The sequence below is a fragment of the Mustela nivalis genome (assembly GCF_964662115.1).
Source record: "Mustela nivalis genome assembly, chromosome: 7".
NCBI classification, from domain to species: Eukaryota; Metazoa; Chordata; class Mammalia; order Carnivora; family Mustelidae; genus Mustela; species Mustela nivalis.
The window spans coordinates 116,690,671-116,715,483 of NC_139026.1; the positions used below are offsets into that span (position 1 = coordinate 116,690,671).

The 24,813-nt window shown below is 40.9% G+C and overlaps 1 long non-coding RNA gene across 2 annotated transcripts; it reads left to right on the forward strand.

Moving 5' to 3' along the window:
- The first annotated feature begins 38 nt into the window (after window positions 1–38).
- On the forward strand, window positions 39–22,475 carry LOC309869149. 2 transcript variants are annotated; one of them, XR_014314011.1, is made up of 4 exons: window positions 39–1,071; window positions 17,762–17,863; window positions 21,066–21,106; window positions 21,952–22,475. It is a non-coding gene; the product is annotated as an uncharacterized lncRNA (long non-coding RNA). The 2 variants fall into 2 exon arrangements; XR_014314012.1 differs by lacking the exon at window positions 17,762–17,863.
- The last annotated feature ends 2,338 nt before the right edge of the window (window positions 22,476–24,813 follow it).

Here is a 24,813-nt window from a genome sequence, read left to right on the forward strand (position 1 = left end):
GGGGAGGAGGGGGAAAAATGAGAGGCCAGAGGGCGGGGCCTAAGTGGTGGGGAGGAGGGCCAAAGCGTGGCCTTAGCGCGAAGAGGCGGACCAGGGAGGTGGGCGGGGCCGGGAGGAGGAACTGGGCTGCGCGGGGAGGAAGACCAAGTCCGGGGCTGGGCTTGTGGGGAGGCCTGGAAACCGGAAGTTGTTTCGCCGCGCGCGCGTCCGAGGGCTAGTTGGCTGCAAAGCTAACGGCGGTCGCTGGGGTTTGTATCTCGAGGTCGCTTAGGGCGGCTCCATCCCCAACCCAAGCTGAGGTCCCGAGCTTTGTGGGTCCTTCCGGCCAAGGGCGCGTCCTGCTGATCCCTCCCCCAGGTCTGTGGAGCGGACCCCTGGAGCATACCCACTCCCGCGCTCCTGCAGCGTCTGCTATTTAGAAAAACGCTTCTAAGTCCCGGGTATCCCTCTGGACTTGAGCCTTCAGGGAAGTCCAACTGGCTGTCCTTGTTCCCCAGCCTTCTGCCGCCTCCCCGGTGACTTTGTGCGTCAGGGTCGTGGAGAAACAGCGAGTTCCCACTTGGAGATGTGACAGAGAAAAGGAAGGCTTTTGGTGACACGCAGAAATCCCTGCCTCTAAACGAGGAGAGTTTCGTTTTTATCCCCTAAACTGAGGGTTTTCCAGTAAGAGGAACGTTTCTGACCCGCTGTACTCTAGGAACCCATTTATGCATACTCAGAACGTACTAAATTGTAAGGCTGAGTAAGCCCTCCGAGAGGGAGGCTTCGTAGCCTAAAGACAAGTCTCTTTAGGTTCAGGAAAAAGGAATTCAAACAATGATTGCCACCCAACTTTATAGTAGCCAGGAATGTGTCGTGCGGGAGACCAGTGTGAAGGACACCACTTGAAAAACTGCTGAGAAAGAATAGAAACACATCAACAGTGCAGATAGAGAAGGGAAGCTTTGTGAAACAACAGAATCTCTGTAGTGTTGGAGAAAATTCTGAACTCTCTTCAGTCCCTGATTTTGGCCAACCTGAACTACTTCCAGCTGTAATGCATACTAGCAGAGATAAAAGAATAAAAATCTGGTAAGTTCACTTCCCCCTTTGACATAAAAGTTCCTCTTGCAATAAAGTAGACGGTGCTCATCTCCACCGCTTGCAAATATTAATGAGGAACATTAGCACATTAACAGAAATAAATTTTTTAAATGGCCAAGTCCTTTTCGTGTATGTGGTTAGACAAGGTGGGCACAGAATAATTATATGTAGATAATACATCTCATTTTAGCTCAGGAAAAAAGGGGTCATTAGAAGGAAAGAGAATAAAACAGGATTATCAAACCCTCAAAATCTTATCATTCACTGTGGTCAAGGTTGACCAGTGCAGGATGAATAGATTTTCAGCTACAAGAATTGAGTGGAAATTGTGATCATTCGCCTTCCCCAAAACGTTGTTCTCCACCTACTTGTTTGTTGGGTTCTTTACATAGATAGTTAAAGGACTTAAGATGTAAGTGATAAATCAACATACGCTAAGATATAAATGTCAACTCCTTCTTGAAAGTAGGGGAAGAGTAGTGCCTGGGGTCTAAGGAGAAAAGGGCATGACATAGCCACAGGAAAGATACGTGCAGTGTCCTATTGCTGCTATGACAAATTACCACAAACTTAGTTATTTAAAACACATATTTATTATCTGGCAGTCCTATAGACCAAAAGCCCAATACACGTCTCAGTGGGCTAAAATCAAGGGGTTGTCCGCTCCAGGGAAGCATCCATTTCCTTCTAGAGACCACCCACATTCCTTGCTTGATAGCCCTTTTCCTCCAACTTCAAAGCCAGCAACAGCTGGTTGAGTCTTTCTCCTGCTGCCATCTCCATGATTCTGTCTCTCACTTCCCTCTTTTACTTATTAAAACCTTGTGATTACATTGGGCCCACCCTGGTAATCCAGGATAATCTTCCCATATCAAAATCAGCTGATTAGGGGCGCCTGGGTGGCTCAGTGGGTTAAAGCCTCTGCCTTCGGCTCAGGTCATGATCCCAGGGTCCTGGGATCGAGCCCCGCATTGGGCTCTCTGCTCAGCAGGGAGTCTGCTTCCTCCTCTCTCTCCGCCTGCCTCTCTGCCTACTTGTGATCTCTGTCTGTCAAATAAATAAATAAAATCTTTAAAAAAAAAAATCAGCTGATTAGCAACCTTAATTCTATCTGTATCCTTATTTCCCTTTGCCATGTGAACTGATTTGTACACAGGATACAGGGATTAGGATATAGATATCCCTGAGCAGGTGGGCATCATGCTTCCTACCCATAGTAAAGGACTCTAAAATTAACTTGAGCTCTGAAGACAAATCACCTACCTCTCAGGGGTATCCCTTGCAAATAATTCAAACATTTGATTAGAAATGCAAATAAGTGATTTTTCACTTTCTCATTACCTATAATAAAGATAGAAAATTTTAAAATGGGATAAAGAAGAGTGGGTTAGGAAGGCATAAATTTTTTAAATGGGAAGAATAATAGTACCTACTCCTTAGCATTGTTATAAAGATTAAATAAAGTGGGGTGCCTGGGTGGCTCAGAGGGTTAAGCCTCTGCCTTCGGCTCAGGTCATGATTCCAGGGTCCTGGGATTGAGCCCTACATCAGGTTCTCTGCTCAGCTGAGAGCCTGCTTCCCCCTCTCTCTCTGCCAGCCTCTCTGCCTACTTGTGATCTCTGTCTGTCAAATAAATAAATAAAATCTTAGCAAAAGAGATTAAAGTATCTACCATAATATATGTGCTTAATAAATAAGCTGGCCAAAATGGGTGATGGGCATTAAGGAGAACACTAGTGATGAGCTCTGGGTGTTATATGTAAGTGCTAAATCACTAAATTCTACACCTGCAACCAATTTTATCATATATGTTAACTAACTAGAATTTAAATAAAAACTTGAAACGGATGGGAAAGCTAGCTATTGGACTTGGCCAGTGTCCAGATATTTGGGTTCCTCACCTAAGCAATAGTTCTCTGTTGAGGAGGGACATCTAGAACACCTACTTTCTGAGAAAATACAGGCTGTCAGTCACACCCATATACTCTCCCTTCACATCAAAATATCTTAAATCATCCCTCCCTTTATGCATCAGGAGGAACACCTTCCTCCTCTCCTTTCTAAAACCAGTTTATAAGATAGATGTCATTTCTTTCCCATATCAGATCTAGCTCAATTATCTGCTGTCTTGTACCTTTATTCTTTCTTCCTCTTGGCTCCTTCTCCTCTGCCTGCAAATGTATTCACATCTGGTCTCTACTTGAAAACTGTTGATACTGCTGCTCCCACTAGAAAGGCTACAGACTTGCCAGCTCTAGGGTATACATTCATATTACATTGTTTGCCCATATGCCTACCTTACCATCTCTTGCCATCTCTCATTATCAGACTTCTCAAGAAAGAAGGCACTTGCTATATTCATTTCCTCACCACCTACTCATTTCTTATTTCCTGGCTATCTGACTTTTGCCCTCTCCACCCACTAACCCCCCACCACCCCCACCAACCAGACAGACTTCTGATTACAGAATCCAAAACTTTTTTTTTTTTTTTCATTCTTCAGCTTCCTTGACCTTTTTTCCTAATTAATCCTACCTTCTTAATGTCTTCTCCCTGAGTTTCCATGACATTTGATTCCCCTGGTTTCACTCATCTTTGCTTCCCTAATGTAGATCTGAATTTTCTGCTCTTAATCATCTTCTACATTGTCCTCCTTAGTTATTTCATCATTCTCATTTCTTTTTTTTTTTTTAAGCTTTATTTATTTATTTGACAGAGAAATCACAAGTAGGGTGAGAGGCAGGCAGAGAAAGATGGGGAAGCAGACTCCCTGTTGAGCAGAGAGCCCGATGTGGGGCTCGATCCCAGGATCCTGAGACCATCACCAGAGCCGAAGGCAGAGGCCCAACCCACTGAGCCACCCAGGAGCCCCATTATTCTCATTTCTATTGAAAAGAAAATTCTTAAAGTTATATCCCAACATCCCAACTTCCTTTCCTCGCCCCAAATCATATTTCCAACCCCCTGATAGAAGTTTCCACTTGCATAGCCTATGATCATTTTATTTTATTTATTTTTTAAAGATTTTATTTATTTATTTGACAGAGAGACCACAAGTAAGCAGAGAGGCAGGCAGAGAGAGGAGGAAGCAGGCTCCCCACAGAGCAGAGAACCCGATGCGGGGCTCGATCCCAGGACCCTGGGATCATGACCTGAGCTGAAGGCAGAGGCTTTAACCCACTGAGCCACCCAGGCGTCCCGCCTATGATTATTTTAAACTCAACATATTCAGAACTACCCATATCATCTTTCCTCTCCATTCTTGAATCATGGTTTTTGGGGTTTCAACAATACTGACACTTTTCAGTTCTCAGTCATCCTGCCTCTAAACCTTGGAGTCATTTTGGTCATTCTGTACTCTTATCATTGAGGATCCATTTAGGTGATAATTTGCCATGTTCTAGGCTATATGCTAACACCTCAATTTGCATCCGTCCTTTCCTTCTCATTCCCACTATTACCAGTGACTGGGGTCATGTTTGCCTCCAATATAGTTCACCTAAGTATTTCTGTTTCATTTTTCCAATACATCGCTCTTGTGATTTGATTTTTCTTTTTAAAAATCTTGAATAATTGGAGAGGGTGATTGGGTTATGGACACTGGGGAGGGTATATGATATGGTGAGTGCTGTGAAATGTGTAAGCCTGATGATTCAGAGACCTATACCCCTGGGGCAAATAATACAATATATTAATAAAAATAATCTTGAATGGTTAGAGGGACTGGGACTTAAGGGGTCAAAGGTGGAAAGGAGATTGAATTCCCTTTGGTGACCTCTTGAATTTTCTACTACATGTATGCATTACATATTCTAAAAACAAAAAAAAAATTAGTTAAACAAAAAACTTCAGTGAGATTTTATTGGCTAAGTTTAGCATAAAGCCTTTCATTATGTGGGTCCAACTTAAGTTTACAGCACTATTCCATGTTAGTCCCTTGTGTTTTGTACCACACTGGTCCTCATACCTTGTGGCACATCAGAGTCATGTGAAGAGCTTGTCAAATGGTTGTACCCAGGTGGTAGGCCCACTTACTAAGTCAGAATCCCCAAAGAAAGGGCCTGGAAATCTACCTCTTTTAAGATCCCCAGATCAGTCTAGTAAGCTGCAAGATTATAACTAGGCAGCACTTCAGCCAAACCTTACTACTTATTGTTCCAGATAATTACCTTACATTTTCCAATCTTTTTTGCTTTTATTCACTCCCATTTTCTCACAAGTTCTCTATCTGCCTGTTAAAGATACAGCCTCCCCCCCCCAAAAAAAGATACTATCTCCTTTACTCATCCTCTTTAGAAATAATCTATCTCCTCTTTGCCTGCAATTAGTGATTGTTGTCAGGATCTAGAGCCAGAATTCTAAGTTAAAATTCCAATTTTGTTACTTTACTAGCTGTGGAAATGTTAGGCAAGTTTCTAAACCTCTCTATGCCTCAGTTTCTTCACCTGTTAAATGGGGGTGAAATTATTACCTGCCTCATAGATTATTATGAAAATTCATGTGTAAGTGTGTAGAATTTTGTGCTTGGCCCGAAATAAGCACTGAATAAATGTTAGCTATAATTAATACTTTATGACTTGTACAAGTTCCTTCATTGACTTTTGTGGGCTCTAAGCTCTAGAAAGTCTTAAAAATATCATTTGACTCCTTTATTTTATAAATTAGAAAGTGGAGGGATGTCTGGGTGGCCCAGTCGGTCAAGTGTGACTCTTTTGATTTCCACTCAGGTCATGATCTCAGGGTTTTAGGATGAAGCCCCACATTCAGGCTTTGTGCTTAGCGGGAAGGCTGCTTAAGGATTCTCTCTCCCCCTCTCCCTTTGCCTCTCTCTCCCCTACACATGCTCTCTCTCAAAAAGATAAAATTTTTTTGAAAAAAGAAAAGAAAGTAGAGGCTGAGTAATTATAATGTTTACTTTGGCTAATGAGTAGTAATAGCAGGACTAGGATCCAGGCTTTGTGACTTTTTTTTTTTTTTAAGATTTTATTTAGTTATTTGACAAAGAGAGAGAGATCACAGGTAGGCAGAGAGGCAGGCACGGCTATTGGGGGGCTGGGGAAGCAGGCTCCCTGCTGAGCAGAAAGCCCAAAGCGGGGCTTGATCCCAGGACCCTGAGACCATGACCTGAGCCTAAGGCAGATGTTCAACCCACTGAGCCACCCAGGTGCCCCCAGGCTTTGTGACTCTTAATTCTATACCACTTCTATTATACCACAAGTTTTCAGAATTTTGCATTGTTTAAATGACTACCAACCTACTTTATTTACCAATTTACCACAGGTGAGAGAGAAAATGGATTCATTTGAAAGTAGTTTACACAGGCCCTTTCTATTCAAGCTTCAGGATTTAAAACAAACAAATATATTGTGCTTAGTTTAAATATCTGAGAAAAGTAAAACAAGTCAACATAATATATACTTGATTTATGATGTCTCCAATTTGCTCTTTGGGAAGAAATCTTTCATTCTACCAGAAAGTTAACAGTCCTAGGTTCCAACATGGAAAATATCCTTTCATATGGGTATGTGTTCTTTGTTTTTTGAGCTTTATAAACTTAAACATCCAAATCTAATGGCTCTGAACTCACCAGAATATCTAAAGTATTTATTTATACAACCTCACACCACTGAATTCTTTAAAACTGGGAGATTGTTTGCAGTCTTTAAACTATTGTAATTTTTTAAATCATAAAAATATAATGAAAACGTACTTTCCAATGTTTCCTACATGTTTTTATTGACAACAGATTCAGTTGCCTGCCAAGATTTACTTTTTTCCACATACGATCACATTGTAGCTATTGTCAGAACCATAAGTCCTGGAAAACTAAGAAGCTTGGCTAAAGTTGACCACTGTTCAGCCTTGGAAATTGCAGGATTTTTTAGAATTCATGTAGCAACTTCATTCTGTTCTCCAAATATTTTTGATATAAGAATGATGGTAATTAGTGTTTCTTTTATTTTTGTACTTTTAACTATGTAAATGAGATGCTAGAGGAATACCAGCATGGCAAATATATGAATGATAATTCATAGAGCATATGACCTGCTTTCTAATTACTTTATTAATTATTAAAAAAGAAATTTGAAACTAGCCCCAGAATTAAATCCAATGACTATTATTTAAGACACTTTAAAAGAATTGAGCACCATGTTAAGAGAAGATTAGAAAGTTACTGGATTGAAATATGACAACATCTCCCATGACCAAGAGAGCTCATTTCAACAACTGTTTGGTCAGGACAAGATTCTAAAGACTAATTTCCATTACACTGAAATGGCAGCTATCAAGACTCAGATAGATGGTTGTCAGAATAAGGAGAACTCAAGGTAAGCCAAACTAAAAACAGGTATCAAGAGCTAGCAAGAGCTGGATAAAAAGCATTAGGTTGAGTTGATTCAGATGCTGAAATGGGCAACAGATCAGACCAAAAAGAAGGAAAAAGAGACTAGGCCAACACAGGAGAGGAGTTTTCAGGGGTATAACTTAGAGTTGATGTTCTGGAATCCTAAATCAGATTATTAGCAAAAAGTTTAGAGGGGAGAGAAGGAGAAAATAAGAGAGGAAAAGTAAAATGGTAGAAGAATGGGTATATATGTGTGTGTGTGTGTGTGTGTGTATACATACACATACATATATGTATATATTTATATACCATTCAAGTCTTTAAGAACTAGAACAAGGGAGAGGCCAAGCATTTTTAAAAAAAAGAGATTATCACCACCAACACATTGGAAAAGACCTCTGTGTCACAATTGTTCTTCTATGTCCTTAACCCCTCTCTCAGCCTCCTTTTCTTTTTGGCTCCATAATGTGTTTGTGAAGAATTAATAAATAATTTAAGGCTTAATATAGTACAATGCTCAGAACTATTAGCTATCCTTATTTATATAGTCAATTTATATCACATTTATAATATAGTAGAAGAAGTGGTAGAAATATTTAGAAATCATCTAGTAGGGGTGCCTGGGTGGCTCAGTCAGTTAAGTGGCTGCCTTCAGCTCAGGTCATGATCCCAGGATCCTGGGATCGAGCCCCACATTGGCCCCTGTTTCCTAATCTCTGTAGGAGGACACCAGTTAACAAATCCAAATGATCCACGCTGCCTTGTCCCTTTTTGTAACTGATCACTTCTCTGACTTTGCGAAGCTCCATTCACCCCCCTCCTTATTCCCTCATTTTCCCTTTAAAGCACCTGATTACTTCTCTACAAACCCAAGTTGAGTCAAGCCACAGGATGCTATTAAATATCCCTGACTGATCTCACCACCTATAAACAGGGGAAAGGGCTTCTGTTATACCTTCCTTTTCTTCTATTACTTTCTTCATTGGAGAGATTTTTTTTTTTTTTTTAAGATTTTGTTTATTCATTCGACAGAGATCACAAGTAGACAGGCAAGCAGAGAGAGAGGAAGAGAAGCAGGCTCCCTGCTGAACAGAGAGCCAGGACCCTGAGACTCCAGGACCCTGAGATCATGACCTGAGCCGAAGGCAGAGGCTTTAACCCACTGAGCCACCCAGGCGCCCCGGAGAGGTTTTTCAAATACCTACCACACTCCCTTTCTTGTGCCTTTGAGAGCTCATATTTCACACTCAGGTCCCCTATAGGCTGCAGTGCTCTCTCTCTGTAATTGGGATTCTGTGCCTTCTTAAACAGCCACACCTGTGACACACCCCTGTGCTCACCCTTAGTTTCTCCTTTCCTCTTTTGAACTCCTGCTTAGTTGCTAAAGGAGGGTGAATAAACCCGTCTTCTTTCTTTCTCTGATTCTATTTAATATAGGAAGCCATAACACACGTCTAATCATGCTTCTTGGGCAAAAGAGTAGAGTAAATAACACAAACTGTACCAAGGGAAAAAAAAGTTTCAAGTTTTAAAATAAAGTTAGGCTAAAAAAGAGCCAATGCTCTTGATCTCTAAAAAAACTCTTTAATATGCATAGTTCTATTTAGAATTTCCAGAAGTCCTCATTTGATCACCTGAAGTTTCTTTTTTAATTTGCAGCATACAAAATAGGTTTTAAGTTACTTCTTTTTAATTAACTCTTAAATTACTACTTTATCTTTCTTCTATTTGTTAATTATTTATAATGCAAAGGCACTGAGAATTATTCACGGAGGACATGCATCATTCAAGGAGAACAGTCCATTGTAATTACAGTATAGCTTATATAGGCTTCATGGTACAATTATTTATACTATTTTTGTCATGGAAAATATTTTTCCTTCTAAACATTAATTTTTTATCAAATTTAAAATGTAGTTCACCTATGAATTGATAATAAAACATTCTGAACTAAATCTTGACTTGTATAGATCAATCAACATGGGATGGATTTTTTTATGTTCTCAATTACGGAACTATGCTATTTCAGGACTTTTGCACATGCTGTTCCCTGTGATTATAATGCTTTTCCCCTTCTTTCACCTGTTTAATTTCAATCCATCCTTCAGAGCTTGACTCATTCACTAACCCTTCTTCACTGAAGCTTCCTTTTATTTGGAGACTGGATTAAGACCTTTTAACCATTTATGTTTTCATTTTATTTAGGCATCTCTTTTGTATTTACCATAATTGTAATTAAGTAATAATGTCAACATGTATTTTTTTAAGAGATTATTTATTTATTTGACAGGCAGAGATCACAAGTAGACACAGAGGCAGGCAGAGAGAAAGAGGAGAAGTGGCTCCTCCCTGAGTGAAGAGCCTGATGCAGGGCTCGATCCTAGAACCCTGGAATCAAGACCTGAGCCGAAGGCAGAGGCTTTAACCCACTGAGCCACCCAGGCATCCCCGTCAATGTGTATAAAGCCTATTTCTCTGCCAACATTTTTTTTTTTTAAGATTTTATTTATTCATTTGACCGACAGAGATCACAAGTAGGCAGAGAAGCAGGCAGGGGGGGTTGTTGGTAAGTAGGCTCCCTGCTGAGCACTGAGCAGAGAGCCCGATGCGGGGCTCCATCCCAGGACCCTGGGATCATGACCTGGGCTGAAGTCAGAGGTTTAACCCACTGAGCCACCCAGGCGCCCCTCCCTACCAACATTTAACTTTGTGATGGCACTGTTTCCCTCTTCTCAATTATCCCTTACAATAACATTTAAGAGGACATGACGTTATGGAGAATGCATTAAATAGCTTCCAAAACAGGTGAATGCTCACACCAGACTTCTAAATATCTGTTTGTTTGCTTTTGTTTGACTTATCTAGTTCAGTGCTATGTGCTAGAAATGTTTAATAACTGTTTTCTAGTAAGACGAAAACTAAGATGCTATTATTGAGTCATGTGAAAAATGTACCTGAAGTGAAGGATTAGCCAGTATGTCTCTGTAAAACATGAGGTAAATGATATCCATATTATCTGTGTATAAAATGCCTTATTTGTAAGCATGCTTCATCAATAACAAGTATTTTAACTAGAATTTACCAAGTTCTTATGCTTCATAAATTGACCACCTCTTATTTTGTAGGTTATAGTGCCATCATGTGGTTGTCATTTTCCTAAAATGAAACGTAACATTTTGGTAATAGAGATTATTTTTTATGATTGGTAAACCCAGTCACCCACACACAGGCATGACAGCTTATAATTTAGTCCTGATTTCTAAGACTGGCTGTGTATTTCATTGGAAATTTCTGAATCTGAGTTGTTAGCATGCAGAATTTGGAAACATTCATTTAGATGATTAAAAAGAGACTTTCTGAATATAATTAATAGCTTGGAGGTTCATGCAGTCTCTACGGATGGTCAGGGGTTTTTTTTTTTAAACTCATGTTTATCATAGAGAATACAAATGAACAATCAGATGAAAAGAAGCATAGGTCTAGAAAGATCCCAAGCACAGGAGCTTCTGTCTGTTGGGGTTGGGGTGTGCCACCGTCCTAGCACAGGGATATATTCACCAACCTGGAAACTCTGAATCCCATAGTTTAGAGATTTTTATAGTCTGCATCATGTAGGCAATCTCCAGCCCCCAGAGGACCAGGAGTTGGGCTAATAGTTCCAAGCTTCCTTTCTTTTTAATTTTTTAAGATTTTATTTATATATTTGAGAGAGAGAGAAAAAGAGAGAGAGAGAGAGCATGAGAGAGAGGGAGGGGCAGAGGAAGAGGAAGAAGCAGACTCTCAACTGAGCAGGGAGCACCATGCAGGGCTTGATCCCAGGCCCCTGAGATCATGACCTGAGCCAAAGGCATACACTTAACCAACTGAACCACCCAGAGGCCCCTAAATATTTAAGTGTATTCATTTGGCAGAGAGAGTACACAAGTTGAGGGGGGCAGACTCCCCACTGAGCATGGACCTTGATACTGAGCTTGATCCCAGGTCCTGGGATCACGACCTGAGCTGAAGGCAGCCTTCCAGGTGCCCCTAAAATTTCTAAGCTTTTAATCATGGCCTGGTCTTCCTGATGACCAGCCCCCATCCTGAAGCTATCCAGGAGACCACAGAGAGGTGCCTTTTTTTTTTTTTCTTAAAGAATATATTTATTTATTTGACAGAAAACGAGAGAGAGAGAGAGACATAGTGAGAGAGGGAATACAAGTAAGGAGAGTGGGAGAGGGAGAAGCGGGTTTCCTGCTGAGCAAGGAGCCTGATGCCAGGGCTTGATCTCTGGGATCATAACCTGAGCCACAGGCAGATGCTTAACCGACAGAGCCACTCAGGTGTCCCAAGAGGTGCCATATTAAAACAAAAGGTGTTCCTGTCGCTCAGAATATTACAGGGGAGGTAGGAGCCCTATGTGAGAAACCAAGACCAAAGACCAAATATTAGAGCAAAAGATGTTCCTAGCATCCCTATCACTCGGCAGATTACAAGAGTTTTAGGAGCTCTGTGTCAGGAACCAGGGGCAAAGATCAAATTTATATTTCTAAGTATACAACAATTAGCCATTCTATGGGTGTACAGAGGTATCTCATTGTTATTTTTATTTATAGATTTCCCAAATGTCTAAGGATGTTGTGTTGAGCATCTTTTTATGTGCTTATTTTACCTATTTGTGTCTTCTTTGGTGAAATATCTTTGCCCATTAAAAAAAATTATTTTTTACTTTCTTACTATTGACTTTTGAGAATTACACATTCTGATAAAAGTCCTTATCATACATGTTTTCTACAAGTATTTTTCCCTTTCTCAGTTTATTTCTTTTTTCAATTTTTTAAATTAACATTATATATTAATATATTATGTATTATTTGTTTCAGGGGTATAGTTCTGTGATTCACCAGTCTTACCCAACACCCAGAGCTCACCACAACACATACCCCTACAATGTCCATCACCCAGTCACCCCATCTCCTTACTCCCTACCCTCTAGCAATCCTCAGTTTGTTTCCTAAAATTAAGAGAGTTTGTTTCTTTATTACCCTACTAATGCCCTTTTTTAAAAAAAGATTTTATTTATTTATTTATTTGATGGAGATCACAAGTAGGCAGAGAGAGAGAGAGAGAGAAGCAGGCTCCCTTCTGAGCAGAGAGCCTGATGCAGGGCTCGATCCCGGGGCCCTGAGATCATGACCTGAGCTGAAGGCAGAGGCTCAACCCACTGAGCCACCCAGGCATCCCTACTAATGCCTTTTGAAGAAAAGTTTTTAACTCTGATGAAATCCAGTCTATCACTTTGTTATTTTGTGAATCAAGCCTTTGATATCATACATAAGAAATCTTTGCCTCGGGACGCCTGGGTGGCTCAGTTGGTTGAGCAGCTGCCTTCGGCTCAGGTCATGATCCCATCCTGGGATCGAGTCCCACATCGGGCTCCTTGCTCAGCAGGGAGCCTGCTTCTCCCTCTGCCTCTGCCTACCATTCTGTCTGCCTGTGCTCGCTCTCTCCCCTCTCTCTCTCTGATAAATAAATAAAATCTTTAAAAAAAAAAAAAAAAGGAAATCTTTGCCTCAAGAGCAAAGATTTTTTCATATGTTTTCTTCAAGAAGGATAATAATTTCAGATTTTACTGTCCATTTTCTTTTTTTTAAGATTTATTTATTTATTTGACAGAGAGAGAGGGAACACAAGCAGGGGGAGTGGGAAAGGAAGAAGCAGGCTTCCCGCTGAGCAGAAAGCCCTATGTGGGGCTCAATCCCAGGACCCTGGGTCCATGACTCAAGCCAAGGGCAGATGCCCAACCACTGAGCCACCCAGGCACCCCATTTTTATTTATTTTCTTTATTTCTGGTTAGCTAGACTCTGAATAAGAAATCAGAAGCCAAAGTCTTTTTTGCCATGTTCTGAAAAAGTAATAGTAGAGGGACGCCTGGGTGGCTCAGTTGGTTAAGCAGCTGCCTTTGGCTCAGGTCATGATCCCAGCGTCCTGGGATCGAGTCCCACATCAGGCTCCTTGCTCCGCAGGGAACCTGCTTCTCCCTCTGACTTTGCCTTCCACTTTGTCTGCCTGTGCTCGCTCTCGCTCGCTCTCTCTCTGACAAATAAATAAATAAAATCTTTAAAAAAAAAAAAAGTAATAGTAGAAAATAGATGTTAATATAAGGAATCAACAGAATCACTTTGGAATGGCTCAGGAGAGGAGAGTGGTATAGTCTAAGGAAAATAGTTCCAAAACAAAAATGTTCCCTGAAAATTCTAGCAAATCTAGATGTAAATAACAAAAATACTTGTATGTAAATATAAAAATATTTGTATAAAAATAAAATATACAATTCTTAATGTAAATAACAAATCCTTAATGTAAATAACAAAAATATTTGTATAGAAGGCTAGTTGCAGTGACTTTCACAGAGATCTTAAAAATGAGCAGTGAATCCCCTCAATGTTAAACTGACATCTGCCAGAGACTACAACATGATAAAAGTTCAAGCAATCTACAGTGCAAATGTGGACCCACAGAACGTAGAGTTGGAAGGCACTTTAGAATTCTTGGGGCACCTGGGTGGCTCAGTGGGTTAGAGCCTCTGTCTTCGGCTCAGGTCGTGATCCCAGGGTCCTGGGATCGAGCCCCATATAGGGCTTTCTGCTCAGTGGGGAGCCTGCTTCCTCCTCTCTCTCTCTCTCTGCCTGCCCCTCTGCCTACTTGTGATCTCTCTCTCTCTCTCTCTGTCAAATAAAAAAATAATAATAATAAAATCTAGAATTCTTCTGCATTGAAGTTTTATTAACTCCTTTTTAAGATAAATAAATGAACTGTACAACTACTCTCTTTGAAGCTGAGACTGAACCCTTAAGTCCTCCAAGAAGGAGGATGTGGTTGGAAATATCCTCTGGATTTCTCAGTTAGAATATTATTTAATAAACATTGAGTGTTACTTTGTGAAGGCATTGTATATGGGCAATAAAAATGTAAGGGAGATCCTGTCCAGGGTTAGGGAAAACAGGAATGTGCAAGAGCTTTGGGAGATAACAACTTTTTGTTTGTTTGTTTTGTTCATACCACATTTTATTTATCCATTCATTAATCACCACTTGGGTTGCTTCCACATTTTAACCATTGTGAATAATGTTGCTATAAACATGTGATGCAGGGTGCCTAGGTGGCTCAGTGGGTTAAGCGTCTGCCTTCATCTTAGGTCATGATCTCAGCGTCCTGGGATCAGGCTTTCTGCTCAGCAGGGAGCCTGCTTCCCCCTCTCTCTCTGCCTGCCTCTCTGCCTACTTGTGATTTCTCTGTGTGTCAAACAGACAAATACAATCTAAAAAAAAAAAAAAAATGCACAAATACCTCTTCAAGTTCCAGATGAGGCTCCCTGCTTAGCAGGGATGATGCAGGCTTGATCCCTGGACCCTGAGACCATGACCTGAGCCAAAGGCAAAGACTTAACCCACTGAGCCACCCAGGTACCACTATTATTTTTTTCTTCTGCTTTCTTTGGGTTTAATTTGCCCTCTTTTTCTATTCTTTAGGTCGAAGCTTAAATAATTCATCTGAGATGTTTATTGTTTTGTAGTGAAAGCATTAATGTCATAAATTTCCCCCTAAGTAATGCTTCAATAGCATCTACAAAGTATTACATGTTTTACTTTCATTTAAAAAATTTTTTTAATTTAAATTCAATTTAGTTAACGTGGAGTATGTTAGTTTCAGGGATAGAATTTAGTGATTCATTAGTTGCATATAATACCCAGTGCTCGTTATATCAAGTGACCTCCTTAATGCTCATCACCCAGTTACCTCACCCTCACCTCCCCTCCAGCAACCCTCAGTTAGTGTCCTATAATTAAGAGTCTTTTATAGTTTGCCTTCCTCTGTGTTTTTATCTTACTCTATCTCTCTTTCCCTTCCCCTATGTTCATTTCTTTTGTTTCTTAAGTTCCACATATGAGCGAGATCATATGACAGTTGTCTTTCTCTAACTGACTTATTTCAGCTAGCATAACCCTCTAGTTCCATCCACATCATTGCATACATTTTCATTTTCATTAATTTCAAAATATTTTCTAATTTCCCTTTTGTTTTCTTCTTTGCCTCATGGGCTATATAAAAAATGTCTTCTTTGTGCTGGTGATAAATTCTCTTAGCCTTTGTTTTTCTGAAAAAGTCTTTATTTTGACTTCAGTTTTGAAACATGTTTTTGCTGGCTAAGTAGTTCTGGATTGACAAATTTTTCCCAGTGCTTTAAAGATACCCTTCATATTTTTCTCACTTTCATAGTTTCTGATGAGAAATATGTTTTAATTCTTTCTTTCCATATAATGATGTTTTTTCTCTGGCTGTTGTTTTTTTAAAGACTTATTTATTTTTTATTTTGGGGGGGAGGGGCAAAGAGAGAGAGAAACTTAAGCACACTCTGTGCTGAGCACAGAGCCTGATGCAAGGCTCAATCCCACAACCCTGAGATCATGACCCAAGCTGGAACTAAGAATCTGGCACTTAACTGATTGCATCACCCAGGCACCTTCTCTGGCTGCTTTTAAGATGTTCTATCATTGGTGTTTAGCAATTTGATGATGATGTGCCTTGTAATGTTTTTCTTTGTATATATTCTGCTTGTGGTTCTTTGAGCTTCTAGGATCTGATAAGTTTTCATTAAATTTGGAAAATATTTTGGCTATTATTTCTTTAAAACTTCTTTGCTGCCTGCCTGTTTCTAGATCCCATCTACACATACGTAGACCATTTTACATTATCCCACAGGTAACTGATACTCTATTCATTTTGTTTTCTCTTTGTTCTTCTATTATAGATTCTATTGCTGGCTCTTCAAATTCACTGATATTTTCTTCTGCAATGTCTGGTCTGCTTTTAATCCTGCACAGTGCATTTTTAAATTTCAGGTGTATTTTCATTTTAAGAAGTTCTATTTGGGCCTTTAATGTAGTTTTCCTTTCTCTTTTCATCATATCCGTGTTTTCCTTTATCTTTGTGATAAAGGTCTGTTTTAAATACTATTCTTCCCAGATTCAACATATTATTTCTAGATTTGTTTCTATTGATTGATTTCTCTATTTTTCTCCTGATTATGGATCATATTCTCTTGTTTCTTTGCATATTTCATAATTTTTTAAAGATTTTATTTATTTATTTGACAAAGAGAGACACAGTGAGAGAGGGAGCACTAGAAGGGGGAGTGGGAGAGAGAAGCAGACTTACCCCTGATCAGGGAGCCTGAGGCAGGGCTTGATCCCAGGACCCTGAGACCATGACCCAAGCCAAAGGCTTAATGACCGAGCCACCCAGGCACACCCAGCATAGTTCATAATTTTTTTAAATATTTTATTTATTTATTTGACAGACAGAGATCACAAGTAGGCAGAGAGGCAGGCAGAGAGAGAGAGAGAGAGAGAGGAGGAAGCAGGCTCCCCGCCGAACAGAGAGCCCGATGCGGGGCTCGATCCCAGAACCCTGCAACCATGACCCGAGCGGAAGGCAGAGGCTTTAACCCACGGAGCCACCCAGGCGCCCCTAGTTCATAATTTTAATCACATGACAGATATTGTGAATTTTACATTGTTGGTGACCGGATTTTGTTGAATTTCTTTAAATACTGTATAGGTAAGTACTTGAAATTAGATCCTTTTGAGATTTTAAGATTACTAAGATAGATGAACAGCCTTTAGTTTTGGATGATTTTAATCCCATAATTAGGCAGTAATTTTCTGAGAATGCTATCTGATTGCCCTGTATAATATAAGATCTTCCCACTATGGCTTATGGGATTGTAAGTTATTTATTCCCTATCCTGTGTAAGGTCTAGGAATTACTTTGTCTATTATACTCTATAGGTCATTTCTTGGACCCAGTTATACTCTTTTACTGCATGCACAACCCAAAACTCAGCCAAAGACTCCTCCAGGTCTCAACCTATCTCTAGAGAGTTCTATCTTATGTACTACTCTGTCCTGCAAATTCTAGGGCTTTGGCCTCCCTGAACACTTGTATCTATCTCTTCAGTTCAATCAAAGATCTAGACTCTGTCTACGTTCCCCTGTGCTGCAGCCTGGAAGCTGATGAATTGATGAACTAGTTCAATTTAGGGTTCACCTTGTGTTTTCCCTTCCCTCAGGGATTACAGTCTTGCACTCCCTGTTATCTAGTGTCTGAAAACTGTTGTTTTATGTATTTTGCCTGGTTTTCTTGTTTTAGACAGAAGGATAAATACAATTCTAGTCTTTCCATCTTGGCTAAAAACAGGAGTTTTCTGCAAATTTTTGTAATATTGAAAGTATGGGTTGGAGTTAAGATGATGGAGTAATAGAAGGATCCTATGCTTGCCTCAAACACAGCTCGATCAGTATCACATTATTCTGAACACTCAGGGAAATCAATATGAGGACTGAGAGAACAAACTGCACAACTAGAGGAAGAAAAGAGGCCACATCGAGGAGGTAGGAGATACAGAGATGTGATTTAGGGGAGAGAAAGAATCACCAGTGCTATGGAGGGGAGGGAGCTCTGATGAGGCAGAGAGGAGAGAAAGAAAGAGAAAAAACAGAGTGCAGTACATTGCACAAGAAAAACACTTCTCCAAAACCACTGATGGGGGAAACAAGAGGGGCTGATTATTGCATGTTTACAAGCAGTGGAGCTCAAAGACTAAAGTTCTAGAAGTCTGAGCCATTACTGGGTGTAGTCTGGCAGATGTAGATGTGCTCCTGTAGAGAAAGAGAGCCGAGGCCTGGGAGTGGACAGCATGGTCTGAGGATCCCCTGGGTCACACTGGAAGAGACAGTTTCCCTTCTTGGAGTACATTTGGGAGAGGCAGCACTGCCCTTCTGGGGACAAAATAGACAATGGCTGCCATTCGTTAACATACCAACAGAACTGCCTGCAAAGGCTTTTCACTGTGCTTTACCATAAATTCCCAAGACCTGCATGTTTGTGTGATTGCTCCTCTGGAACAAACCAATACCAGTCCCAGCACGGCAAGACCCTCCTCTAAAGGATCAGTGTGGGTCTGTGCCATGACAGATCACTAAAACTGGAGTTTTGAAACCTAGCCATTGCACCTGAGATAAAACACACAGTAGCATTGGGCTGCCAGTGGGCAGAGGACTGGGATACAGACAGGGTGAACACAGGAATCTAAGGGATACGTGGGACAAATGAGGTAAGATTGTTTGCTCTTGGGTGAGGTCTTCCTGCGTAGCAGCAGAGTGAACTTCCCTCTCCAAGGACAAGATAGCTGGCTGACACGTTTCCTGCCACCCTCCCACATTGATCAGGACAGATCAGTCAGTGAGCAGCACAGCGCCCCGCAGTCGAGACTTGAGCAGTATACACCAGGCGCCCCCATCCTGTATTTTGCTGATGCTTCTGAACTAGGTAGGACAAGTGTGTCTGAGAGTCAGAGCAGCAGTGGGCTCCTCCCCTGGAAGAACTGCACATCATGCACGGCCCCCCAACACACACCCAGCCTACTGACCACTGGGTGCTACAGAGCTTAAGCTCTAGGGGAAATAGGCTCTACCTTCTTTTATTTATTTTTTTAAGATTTTATTTATTTATTTATTTGACAGAGAGAAATCACAAGTAGAGGGAGAGGCAGGCAGAGAGAGAGAGGGAAGCAGGCTCTCCGCTGAGCAGAGAGCCCGATGCGGGACTCGATCCCAGGACCCTGAGACCATGACCTGAGCCGAAGGCAGCGGCTAAACCCACTGAGCCACCCAGGCGCCCGGCTCTACCTTCTTTTAACAAACTAACCAAAACACACCTAGTTAAAACTCACCACGCAGGAGGTACCTGGGTGGCTCAGTCAGTTAAGTGCCTGACTTCAGCTAAGGTCATGATCTCAGGGTCCTGGGATTGGGAACTCTACAGGGTGCCCTGCTCAGCAGGAGTCAGCTTGTCACTCTGCCACTCTTCCTGCTCAAGGGTGTGCTCACTTGCCCCCCCCCCATAAATAAATAAAATCTTAGAAAACAAACAAAAAAACCTCACCACACACTGAACAAGGTCCAAACACTCACCATCTCACTTGCAGGCAAGGAGAAACTTTGCAGAGGACTGATCTGAGGGAAAGAGAGCCAAAGCAGCACAGTATACACAGCACAGACCAGAAACACTTCCTGAAGTGCCAGGCCCTGGACAGTATATAACCTCTTCTTAATATAGCCATTACTCTTGGGATCTGGAAACATAACAGGCTTTTTTAACACACAAAAGACAGAGACCTAGACAAAATGCCAAGATGGAGCAATTCACCCGAAAGGAAAGAACATGAAGAGGGATCTAATCAATAATACATGTAATAAATAATATTTATTTATTATTCTGAACCAGAATTTAAAACAACAATCGTAAGGATATTCACAGGGTTTGAGAAAATCATACAAGACACCAGGGAGTCACTTCCCACAGAGATAAAAGACCTAACATTTAGGGGGGGAAAAATGCTATAACAGAGATGCAAAACTGACTGGATGAAAAAGAAGCCAAAACTGACCACAAGGATGGAAGAAGCAGAGGAATGAATAAGTGACATACAAGATAAAATTACAGGAAAGCCTGGGTGGCTTAGTTGGTTAAGCTTCTGCCTTGGCTCAGGTCATGATCCTGGAGTCCCAGGATCGAGACCTGCATTGGGCTCCCTGCTCTGTGGGGAGTCTGCTTCTCCCTCTCTCTCTGCTCATACTCTCTCTCTCTCTCAAATAACTAAATACAATCTTTTTTTTAAAAAAGAGAAAAATGTCCCTTCCTCAGGGCCAGCATATCTATGGACAGACTACAGTATTCATGACCTGAGCCTCGTCAGTGCAGGTACCAAATTCCCCCCAAAGGGTTGGAGAATAAGCATCTCTCAGCCAAAATTTGCCTATTGAATTCCATTTTCTCTCCAACTTTTTCTCTGCAGTTGAAGAGAACACATTCAAGAATCACGTCCATGTGGGGGATTTACCGCTTGCTAAAATGTTAGTTTAAAAGAAAGGCACTCCAAAACTTCCTTGCTTGTCTAATTCCTTACAGTATTAGCATTCTGCTTAATATAGTCTCTTCATCTATAGTGAGAATTCCAAACTGGAAACCTGTCACTACTTTTGAACTCTGGGAAAAAAAAAAAAATTGTGATCCGTTTTCAGCCACCTTCCACACTGATCCCACCATCAGCTTTAACGGTTATTTTCAAATAAAAAACAATAAGAAGACACGTTTATTTTAGATAAATCTCAGTGGAATTAAAAAAGTGAAATGAAGGCCAAAACATACACCAAGCATAACACCGGAAAATCAGATGAATTATCTATACCATCAGAAACTAACAACACAGCTAACTTTGATCCTGGTGATCACTCCCATCACAGGCTGGCTGAACTGAACCACCAAGCTGTTCAATGAGAAATGGCTCCACAGACTGTTAGGCTAATGACCCTCAGAAGCAACATTGGTCTTTATTAAGAGCATATGATTTCCATTCATTATAAATAGCCCTTTGTATACAATACCCTAATAATGAGCTAGTTACCTGCTCCCCAAAAGAGGTCCTGTAAGGACACCTCATAAGAAGCACTTTTGTTCATCTTGTTTCAATGCTTTTGTATGCTTAAAATGAAAATATCTTAAATATTCTATGATCATAATTTTCTGTTTCAGAATTATGTCCCTGGTCGCCACAAACCACTAAGAACTGTTATGTAAGTAGTACAAAATATCTTTTTTCATATTTTTATTTTGAGCAAACAGAATTTTTATATCATTCGCATTTGAAAAACAACTCAAAGTTCTTTGAGTTGGTAAGGCTAGTCCTTCCCTGAGAGACCTTATTTTAAGGAAACAGGCATATACTGGGGTTGGCTAAACTTTAGATTTACCCTTGGCTTCCTGTTTGGCAGGGAGTCTGCTTTTCCCTCTCTCTTTACTGTTCCCCCTACTTGTGCTCTCTCCTTCTCTCTGTCAAATTAATAAATAAAATCTTTTTTTTTTAATAAAGATTTTTATTTATTTTATTTGACAGAGGGAGAGATCACAAGTAGGCAGAGAGGCAGGCAGAGACAGAGGGGGAAGCAGGCTCCCTGCTGAGCAGAGAGCCCGATCCCAGGACACTGAGATCATGACCTGAGCCGAAGGCAGGGGCTTAATCCACTGAGCCACCCAGGCGCCCCAATAAATAAAATCTTAAACAAACAAACAAACCTTAGATTCACCCTTAAAACAGTACTTAATGGGGGCACCTGGATGGCTCAGTTGGTTAAGTGTCTCCCTTTGACTCAGGTCATGACAGGTCATGATGTCCGGGTCCTGGGATCAAGCCCCACAATAGGCTCTCTTCTCAGCAGAGAGTCCACATCCCCCTCTCACTGTCCTTCTGTGCTCACTTTCTCTCTCAAACAAATAAAATCTTTAAACAAACAAACAAACAAAACAATACTTAATTTCACTTTGGAGAATACAAAAAGAAGAGGGAGAAAAAAACCAAGGTCTAGCTGTTTCTGCATGACTTGACTTGCTCTGATGAGTTTAACTTCCATGTCCCTTCCAGATGGGCCACAAGAAAAAGGAGTGACTCCTTCTTATGACTCCAAATAATGCTACTACATGGTTCTGCAGACACTGACAGCCCCAGGAATAGTCACAGCACCACTGACTTGGTCTTCCCATCTCTCTACCAGGAGCCTTTTCAACTCTGAGTAATGGCTCCCACAATTCAGTTTTTCTCTGTGTCTTGTAAAAAGGGTGCTGAAAACTACCTCTCTAATGAATAGCTATACTTTTATAATGTTTCCTGACAAATAATACGTGCTACATGGCATAGAAGGGGCTGACTCTACATTTTCAAACCTCAGGCTTTGGGAAAATACCTTCAACTTCAAGAATCACTTCCAGGGTGTTTGGGTGGCTCTGTCAGTTAAATGTTTGCCTTCAGCTCAGGTCCTGATCCCAGGGTCCTGGGATAGAGCCTTGTGCTGGGGAGTCTGCTTCCTTCTCTCCCCTCCCCCGTCAAGCTTCTGTAGTCTTTCTCTCAAATGAATAAATAAAATCTTTCTTAAAATTTTAAAAAATAAAGAATCACTTCTACTTGTATCTTTACACTAAGGGACTGACATTTTTGGTTCAAATATTTTTAGAGAAAATGTTTGTCAGGAATACAACATCACCACATTTTTTGGAGCATTCTTCACCTAGACAAGCTACAATTCAAGACTTGAATTTCTAACCTCTATTTCAAGAAACCAACACCACCATTTCCTTATTCCAGCAGAAGTGTTCTCAGGTAAAGAAACTGACTCTTGAAATCAAATAATTTAAATAAGTACCTCCTTAAATGTTTTTTCCTGAAGAATATAACAGTGCAACACAGATGCAACTGAGAGACTTTTTTTCCCTGAAGGTTTCTACTAAGATGTTCTTGAGTATCAGATGGCTGAATCAAACACCCATTCTGTTCACTGCCTGCTTCAGGACGCCAGGTTGTCAAGCTGTGGCTGATGAGATTTCAAAAGGTCCACAAAAGGGGCACCTGAGTGGCTCAGTTGGTTAAGCATTTGCCCTGGGCTCAGGTCATGATCCCAGAGTCCTGGGATCCAGCCACACATTGGGCTCCCTACTCAGTGTGGAGTCTGCTTCTCTTTCTCCCTCTGCCACTCCCCCTGCTTGTGGGCTCATGCTCTCTCTCTCCCTGTCAAATAAATAAATAAATAAATAAAATATTTTTTTAAAAAAAATGCACAAAAATACTAAATTGCACTGAACACTTGTCAAACCAAGCCAAAGCTACTGCAGAAAACACAGATCAGAGATTTACAGATTCTAATAGGCATTCCATTTTCATATTCCTCATCAAAATGGACTCTCAAAAGGAGCGTCCACTGTCAGTACTATAAAATATGAAAAACCCACACACAGGACTAGCTGATTTTTTTTTTAAGATTTTATTTATTTATTTGACAGACAGAGATTACAAGTAGGCAGAGAGGCAGTCAGAGAGAGGAGGAAGCAGGCTCCCTACTGAGCAGAGAGCCCGATGTGGGGCTCGATCCCAGGACCCTGGGATCATGACCTGAGCCGAAGGCAGAGGCTTTAACCCACTGAGCCACCCAGGCGCTCCAGGACTAGCTGATTTTTAAAACTGAGTAAAAAATAAAATTAAAATGCTTGGCTAAAAGAAGAAAAACTTACCACAACTTTCAGTATATTACATCCAAAAAGGAAGGAAGAACGAAAACAGAAAAGGAGTAGCTCTAAGGATAGAAAATCAAGTGATTTTTTAATTTAAGTAAAGAAATTACACACCTTCCTGGTACACACGGAGAGCTATCCTACCACCCGTTGCCAGAATTGCAAGCAATATCTTTTCCATCAAAAATACCATTAGGCACTTCTTAGAACATGATGCTAGTTTTAATAAGTTCAAATAAAAATGCACCAAAACTGGTGGAGGAGGGGCAGGACATTGACATCAAGTCTGAAGTTAATGGCAGCCCCTGGAGCTGTGCAGCCTAGAGTCTATGAAGTTCCACACCCAGGCCTTGAATGTGTCAAAGTGACAGAGAGAGTAGAACCATTAGGAAGTTGCTCTACTGTTTCTTTTTCACCCTGAATCCTGGAACCTGCACTCAGTGGTTCTGAAGAGGAGTAGGAGGAGAGTTGCCCCCTTGGGGAAATTATACTTGGCAATTACATTTGTGGTGTCATCACTGGGGGTGGGAAGACGCTACCTGCACCTACTGGGCAGAGTCAGGGACACTGCTAATCATCCTGCATGGACAGTGAAGCCCCCATCATCAACAAAGAATTATCCCACCCAAAGTATCAATAATGCCAAGGTTGTGAAACCCTGGCACAGCTTCAGAACTCTGCTTTACTGAAAAGGTTCCAGAATTTTATGCTAAGAAGTTAGGCTCAAGTGAATATACTTTCACACGTGAATGTGGCTAAACAAGACAAAAACCCATTTATGAATGCTACTTTGAGGAATAAAAAACTAAGAACTATACAGGCAATTTACAGACTATTCTTCTTGACAGGACTTCAGTATTGTGGTTTGACATCACATTTCAAACCATGTTAAAGTCAGATACAGAGAGCAAGGGGAAAACACTCATTTGATGCCTTGAACTTCAACCTCCCATGTCCAAAGTGAATGCACAGATCTAGTCTGAGGACACAGAAGACTAGGGCAGCAAGGACAAGGCTGCATTAAGCCATGCCTAAGAGGAGGTAGCTGGCTGCCATCTAGCAGACTAATGTCCACACTCACCCACATGAGCCCTTTGCTCTCAAACTTTCACTTCGGCCCAACACTCCTTCCCACAATCCCCTTCATTCCTTCCTTCTAGTCCTGTCACAGTGTTGTCTTAGAAATATCCAGGAACAAGAATAAATTTTATTGTCAAAAAACCCC